A 7,772-nucleotide genomic window follows, 5' to 3' on the forward strand; every position below is an offset into this window, starting at 1 on the left:
ATATCATTCTAACTATATAGAACATATAAGAACTGGTTTTAAATTTTAATGAGTGATTGTGTAACTGAACATGCATTTGGAGTTCCCCAAAATCTATGTCCCGTATTAGTTTTTATTTTCATTACACGCCCCCTAGCGTCCAGCATAAGAAGGGGAGAAAATGCCGTCAGACACTGAGGTGCCTCTCACAACCTGTTAGACCAACTGCGGCAAACTGTGCCTTCACTGAAAAGACCTCTTTGAGGCTCATGCCATTCAGCTATGCTGTTTTCTGTTCTTCCTTGTCACAGTCATCTCCTCGAATGTTAGCTTTTGCTGATTAACAAACTGACCTAAAACTTAATGGCCTAAAACAACCACTATTTACACAACTCATAATTCTGCAGGGCAGCAATTTGGATTGTGCTCCACTGGGTTTTATTTCTGGTCTCAGCTGGACTATTCCTGCCTCCAGGTTGCCTGAGGGATGGCTAGACCAGGCTGCCCTCAGATGAGACAGCATATTTCTGCTCTGTGTGGTCTCCATCTCTGTGTGGCAGAGCAGCCTGGGCTGGCTCAGAGGTGCTGGGAAGAACCACAAGGGAACAATTTTGGAGGCAGCCAAGACTATCAAGGCTGAGGCTCCAAAGTATCATTTGCCCACGCTCCAGACACATCTCCGCACACTCCACACACCCACTGACACAGCAGCAGGACCAACACAGATTCCAGGGGAGGGAAGAGATTTCTCTTCTGGACGGGGAGGTGGGGAGGTTTACCATCGCTGCTGGTGTGGATGTAGGGACACCGCTGGCTTGGACGCAGGGAGGGGCGCAGCCTGGTGGTCTCATCTGCTTCTCTGACCTCATCTTCAATTCCTTCTCCTCAGTCACTGAAGACTGTTCCTTTGCGTCATGGTCCATGTCCCTTCCCTATGACCATCCACCCTCTGACTGACTTCAGGGTCTCCACGCAGCATTCTCCTTCCCAGGGTCTTAAGCTCTTGGTCACCATAGCCCTTCTCCTCCATGTCCCACAGCTCACTGTTATCTTGCCACACGCTTGACACAGTCTACACTGGAGCAAATCTGCTTTGCAAATAAGAGAAGTGAACACCCCATTTCCTGGCATAACCTAAATCCTTTGGGCTCTCATCTTGACATGACCCTTGCTCACTGACATTCTTGGCCTTTCTTCTGGGCCTTTATGCCTTCTCCCCATATATCAGCTCCCTTCCTGGTCACTTCTCGTATTGTTAGATTCTGTGCTAAGTCATTTTAGTCACTCTCCCAGTTATATCTTCAAATTCTTTCAAAAATATGGCACAGCGACGTTGCAGGTTAGGTGCTGCTCCCTAAAGAAAACAAAGGGCCACAGCCACCCCGACATTCAGCAGCACATTAGGGACACAACCAGGCCGCAAAGCACACGCCTCACACTGGGGCCTGCTGTGCAGTGCACACTCCTTGACCTCTGCCACGGGGGTCGTCACTGTCTGGAGTATGTGGAGTCCTCACACGTGTTCCTTGTTTATTGCGCTATTTTAGCTCAGCCAGGACATTAATAAAGCAAAGGAAGACGAACCATATTTACAAAGGGACATAGAGGAGAGGCTTTTTTCCTCTGAGCTTTTGGCAAATAAACTTGAAACAGCACTAGGAAAATTTGATGGTTTGCACTCCACCCTCCTAAGCTCCAGCCATCCTAATCTCACTCCCCTTCCTGAGAGGGCTGGAGGCACACAGTAAATCCTTGGATATTTCCTGAGCCAGTTGTCATTTTTCACTTCTCTGAAATAGAGGAACAAAATACTAACAATATATTTTTTAAAAAAATTAACACTGAAAATGAGTTTCTATTTGTGGAAGCCAAGTAGTAAAATGTGGCATTTGCTGAGGAGGAACAGAATGAGCGCCCAAGTTCCGCTACCCGTGACTGAGTGTGCTGGAATCAGGGCACTGGTGAGACTTGCTGCTTCCACGGTGCCAACCTCCGAGTAGGGAATGGACTTCGTTTTCTGCCTTGGACGCTGACGGCTACCGGGCACTCAATTCACTGTAAAAATAAATACACTGTGTTCTTTTACCTCAAAGGTCATTATTTTATTTCAAATTTTTTGTAAACAAATAGAGCGTTTAAGACTGAGGAGAACACTTACGCCCATGGAAATGACCTTTTCACCAGGTCGCAGTGCTAACATTGAGATAAAGAGAAGTCCTTCTGGCTTACCCATGAGTTACCTTGAATTTCATGCTAACTAAACCAGCCTGTCTGCGGCCCATCAAACACGCACTGTATATCTTCTTTAATCATTAAAGAAAAGAGCACGTTGACCAGAAGTAAAGAACGTCCATGTTTAAAATAAAGACTAAACGCCTCCCTTCCTCGGACACCCACGCTAGCACTCGGCTGACGCTGAGACCCCTCCCGCATGCCTAGGCCTCGCTGACTCGCCGTGAATGTGCCGACCTGCTTTTCTTTGAAACCTTGAAGAACTGGGTCCCAGACTCGTGAATGTTCTTTGTTCTGACAAGATACGAAACTGTGCTGGAAACCCTGCTTGCCTGGAGCAGCACCTCAGAGCCATCTGGGAAGCGGGCTGCAGGCTAGTGTTCAGTTTGGCTCAAATGCAAACCTTGATTGTTCTTACTGTTGATTGCTTATTGATTATTTTTGTTGACACTTTGAATAGCAGTGCAGAGTACTCACATTTGACACCAAGTTCTCTAGTATATTTTACCCCAAACTGGGATAATCTCCTTGGGAACCAGCACAAAACCCCAAATAAGGAGGTTTAATGGTTCCACCTTGTAATTGCATTCTCAGGCCCATTTCAACCTTCCCCATTGCCCCAACTTGTGAAAATATCTTTTTCCATTCTGATCCAGTTTTCTTCTTCTGACACCTTCACTGAGACTCCCCCTTGTTTTCAGAACCTTGATGGACTTGAAGCGCACAAGGTGAGTGGAGGCTGGATGGCCTCTTCCGTATGGCTTCTTTCACGTAGAATGTTTTCAATGTTCATCCAGGTAGTAACATGTTTTATTAGTGCTTCATTTACACTTTTCATTGTGACTAAAAGTGCATAAAATGACATTTACCATTTAAACCATTTAAAATATACAGTTTTGTGGCATTAACTACACTTACATTGCTGTGAAAATGCCCTCAATATCCATCTCCAGAAGCTGCTCATTTTCCCCAAGTAAAACTCTGTACCCAATCGATTCCTGAAGATGGCGGAGTGGTAGGACCACGAGCTTGCCTCTCCTCGTGACTACAACGAAACCTCAGCTGAATGCTAAACAACCGTCAAAAAAGGCCTGGAACCTAGCAAAAACGATCTTCTGCCACTGGAAACATGAAGAGGGAGCCGTAGAGGATGGTAGGAGGAGTATTCTCGTGACACAGTTGGGCCCTGTGCCCCTAGAGTGGGTGACATACAGGCTGAAGATTTGTTGTGTCACAGGGGCCCTCCCACAGGAGTGAGCGCTCTGGGCCCCACGTCAGGCTCCCCAGCTCAGGTTCTGGCATCAGGAGAAGGAGACCCCAGGACACCTGGTTTTGAAGGCCGGGGATGCTTGGCTCCGGGAGCCTCATGGGGCTGGGGGAAAGGGAGACTATTCGCTTGAGAGGTATACATGGAATCTCACATGCATCTCACCATCCATCTCCAGAATGTACACATTTTCCCCACGTGAAATTCTGTATCTATTAAACACTAACTCCCCTCAGCCCCTGGCAATGACATTCTTTCTGTCTCTGAATTTGGCTTCTCTAGATACCTTGTATAAGAGGAATCATGTAACAGTTTTCCTTCTGTGTCTGGCTTATTTCATGTATCATAGTGGCTTCAAGGTTCATCCACATTATAGCATGTGCCATAATTCCTTAGTTGTTAAGGCTATGTAGTGTCCCATTGTGTGAACATCACATTTAGTTTATTCATCCATTGATGGAAATTTAGGTTGCTTCCACCTTTTGCTATTGTGATAAATGCTGTGTGCACAGAAAAATACTGCAAACCATATCAGTAAACAAAGAATGCTGAAACCATCAAGTCATCAGCTACTGCTGCCACCCCCCAATGAAGACAAGCCTGCAGCCCAGCCTCTGCAGCCACTTACAGTGGTGCCCTCTGTGCACTTATTTCAGTCAACAACCCCTACGCAATGTTAAAACCCTTTCCCAGGACAGGCGTTTGGGTGAGAAACACCATCTAAAGGCTGTTAATGGGGCAGGAGGTGGGTCTGGGTCTGGGGTGGGGAGAGTTGGAAAATCACCCAAAGGCCTGTTCTCCCTGCGGTGACCCCCCAGGTGAGCCCTGCTGCATGCAGAGGTGGCCACTTCAAGCTGGAGCCCTCACAGCTCAGACATCCACATCCTGGGCCTTTGGGCGAAAAACACCTGGGCAGCCCCATACTTGCCTAAATCTGCTGAGGTTAGGTCCAGCTCTGTCTTCTTCATGGCCAGGTTCTCTCTCTTGGGGGCTAGTGGGGTGGGGATGTCCACAGCAGGATTGTAAGGTCCATGTCCACACCACGGTCATAGGCCTGCACACAGCGTAGCAGGCTGTCAATGTGGTGGAAGGTGCAGTGGTCCAGGGACCCCTCCAGCCTGTTGGGGATGCCCAGTCTGAGCAGGTGTCTGACTACTGTGGGGTAGGCATAGAGTATGTACAGGGAGCCCTGGCCGTGCTTCCACACTCCCAGGGTGGATGCCTTGACAGGGTCCCTGGAAAGACCAAGAGGTCAGCCAGTAGTGTCCCCTCTGCCCACTGAGTTGCAGCAGGAAATCAAAGACACCCCTGTGCAGAAAACGGAACACTGCCAGCCGGCAAATATGCCCTCGGCCGGCATCTGGGAACTGGGCTGCTGTATTGGGTTGAATGGGGGTCTGCCCCAAAGTTATATCCACGTCCTGACCCCCGGAACCTAGGAAAGGGACCTTATTTGGAAATAGGGTCTTTGCAGATGTAATTAGTTATGGATCTGGAGATGAGGCCATACTGGATCAGGGTCCCATGGAAATACATCTTAGCGCTACTACCCTTGGTGACAAAGGCTTTTACATGGACCTTGGCAGTCAGAGCCCCGAATATGCATGCAAGACCAAAGGATTAAAATTAACTGAGGCCTTTGTGAAGGACAACAATGGACAAGGGCTCTGATCTACTACTTACAAGGCGTGATCTAATGATACAATAACAAGAGAAGCTGTATTAGCACCGTGTGGACCAGGAGTTGGCAAACAATGGACAACAGGCCAAATCTGGCCAGCTGTCTGCTTTTGTGATTAAAGTTTTACTGTAACATTCATGCTCATTTTATGTAGTTTTATCTATTCCTGCCTTTGTGATACAGTGGCAGAGCTCAGTAGTTATGACAGACCTTTTTTTTTTTTTTTTTTGGCCAGCCGCTGTTTTTACTTCCTCCTGGCTGTAGACATCACAAAACCTAACATGTTTACTGATGATTGTTAGGGGCTGACTTGTGTCCCCTAAAATTCCTGTGTTGAAGTCCTAATCCCCAAACTCAGAATGTCACTGTTTAGGGTCTTTGAAGTTTAAACATTTTAAGGTAAAATGAGGATATTAGATGTATCATGGAAAAGAATCTGAAAAAGAATATATATATAGTGTATGTGTAACTTAATCACTTTGCTGAACACCTGAAATGAATACGACATTGTAAATTACCCATATGTCAGTAAAATAATAAATAACAAATGAGGATATTAAGTTGGGCCCTAATCCAATCTGACTGGTGTCCTTATAAGAAGAGGAGATTAGGACACTGACCTGCACACCGGGATGCCCAAATGAGGACACAGGGAGAAGACGGCCACCTGCCAGCCAAAGAGGGAGGCCTGAGAAGAAACCAACTCTGTTGCCACCTTTATCTCTGACTTTCAGCCTCCAGAACTGTGGAAACATCCATTTCTGTGGTTTAAGCTGCCCTCTGGCACTTTATCATGGCCCTCCTAATACTAATACCCTGGCCTTTTACAGAAAAGATCTGCAGACCCCCGTTATGGGCGTATATCAATGGGACAAAACGAAGAGGCAGGAAACAGACTCACAGACACATGGCAGGCAGATAATGGCTCTGGAAAGATGTCCACGTCCTAATCCTGGTACCTATTAATACATTACCTTACTTGGCAAAGGGGAACTAAGTTGGCTAAGCAGCAGACCTGAAAATAGAAAGAGTAGCTCGGATGGTCCAGGTGTGCCTAATGAGCCCTTCAAAGTGGACAAGGGAGGCAGAAAAGGAGGCCAGAGTGATGCGGTGTGAGGAGACTCAGTCCTCTCTTGCTGGTTTTGAAGCTGGAAGACCGGGGCTGGGAGCCAGGAAATGAACGTGGCCTCTAAAATCTGGAAAAGGTGAGGAAACAATTTCCCCCAAGAGCCCCCAGAGGGGAAACGCAGCCCTGCCAACACCTTGATCTAGCCCAGTAAGACCTGAGTCGCACCTTGACCTTCAGAACTGTAAGATGATACATTTGTTTTAAGCTACCAAGTCTGTGGTAGTTTGTTGCAGCAGTGAGGAAACTAACACAGCATGAGACCTTAGTACCTAACAGAGATTGGTTAACAAATCAGTGTGCAAAGGATGCTAATTCTACCTTTCAGCCTAAAACTTTTAGAGCCTTCCTTTCCACATTTAGTATTTAATCTATTTAGGATTTATTTTAAATGCATTCTGAGACAGCAACCTTTTTTTCTGTTATTGTATAGCTATCTCATTTTCCTACACAAATTGTTGAAAAGTTTGCCTTTTCTACAATATTTTCCTCCCATATTTTATTATGAAAAATTTGAAAGATATGGAAAAGTTGAAAGAATTTTATGAGTACTGGTGTTCCCAAACTTCAGACGTCACTCATTGTGTTGAATTTGCACTGATGGTGCAAAAGCAATAGGGGTGCATCGGTGGGCACTCAGATGCATCAGGGCGGTAGCACCAAAGTGTACTTGTTAGTAGGCATTGTGTTCTTCATCGTCACATTCACAGTTAAAAAAAAAAAAAAAGGGAAGGACCAATTTCACTTCTGGTTGTCCTCGATGGAGCAGTGAAAAATAATTTTATTGTATCTCATCTCTCGAGCCATGTGTTTTTAATATCTGTGCAACATACATTATGTGCTGCAGTGAAATTCCTTAGCTGTCTCCAGAAAAAGTACTTGTGTGATGATCTGAGTTGGGAGTTGAGGTTTGCATGAAAGGACTTTTCTCAAAAATCAACCAAGTGAGCTGTCACTTCAAGGAAAACAAAAGACAACATTTTTTGCCAATGTAAGTGAAAACAGAATTTTGGAAATCTTGTATCTGCCACTGTGAACATAGATTCCCAAAACTTAAGATCCATGATAATAATGAATACGAGTTTTCATATTGTATTATGAAAGGTAGCAACATTTGGAGGATCTGCATTAGTCAGTGAACCAGCATTTTCATAATGACCAATGCATGACGTTACAAAATCATCCATGGTAAAACTGTCCATTCAAAGTACAAGGTAGACCAATGGATTTTAATATAATAGAAGTTCGCCCGTGTGGTTTCAGATCGCGCACTGCAAGTGACCTATCCCTTGTTCAGCTTTCACTAGGAAAAGATGCGCAGTTATCTGAGTATATTAAAATACCCTGTCCTGTTCCATCTACATACCTATGTAAGGCCAGATTTTTAAAAAATATACTTCCACAGAAGCAAAGATGCAACATATTGAATGCAGACTCACATATGAGAGTCTAGCTGTTTTGTATCAAGCCCGGCGCTGGAAAGAGTC

The sequence above is a fragment of the Camelus ferus genome, chromosome 35 (genome assembly GCF_009834535.1).
Source record: "Camelus ferus isolate YT-003-E chromosome 35, BCGSAC_Cfer_1.0, whole genome shotgun sequence".
Taxonomy (NCBI): domain Eukaryota; kingdom Metazoa; phylum Chordata; class Mammalia; order Artiodactyla; family Camelidae; genus Camelus; species Camelus ferus.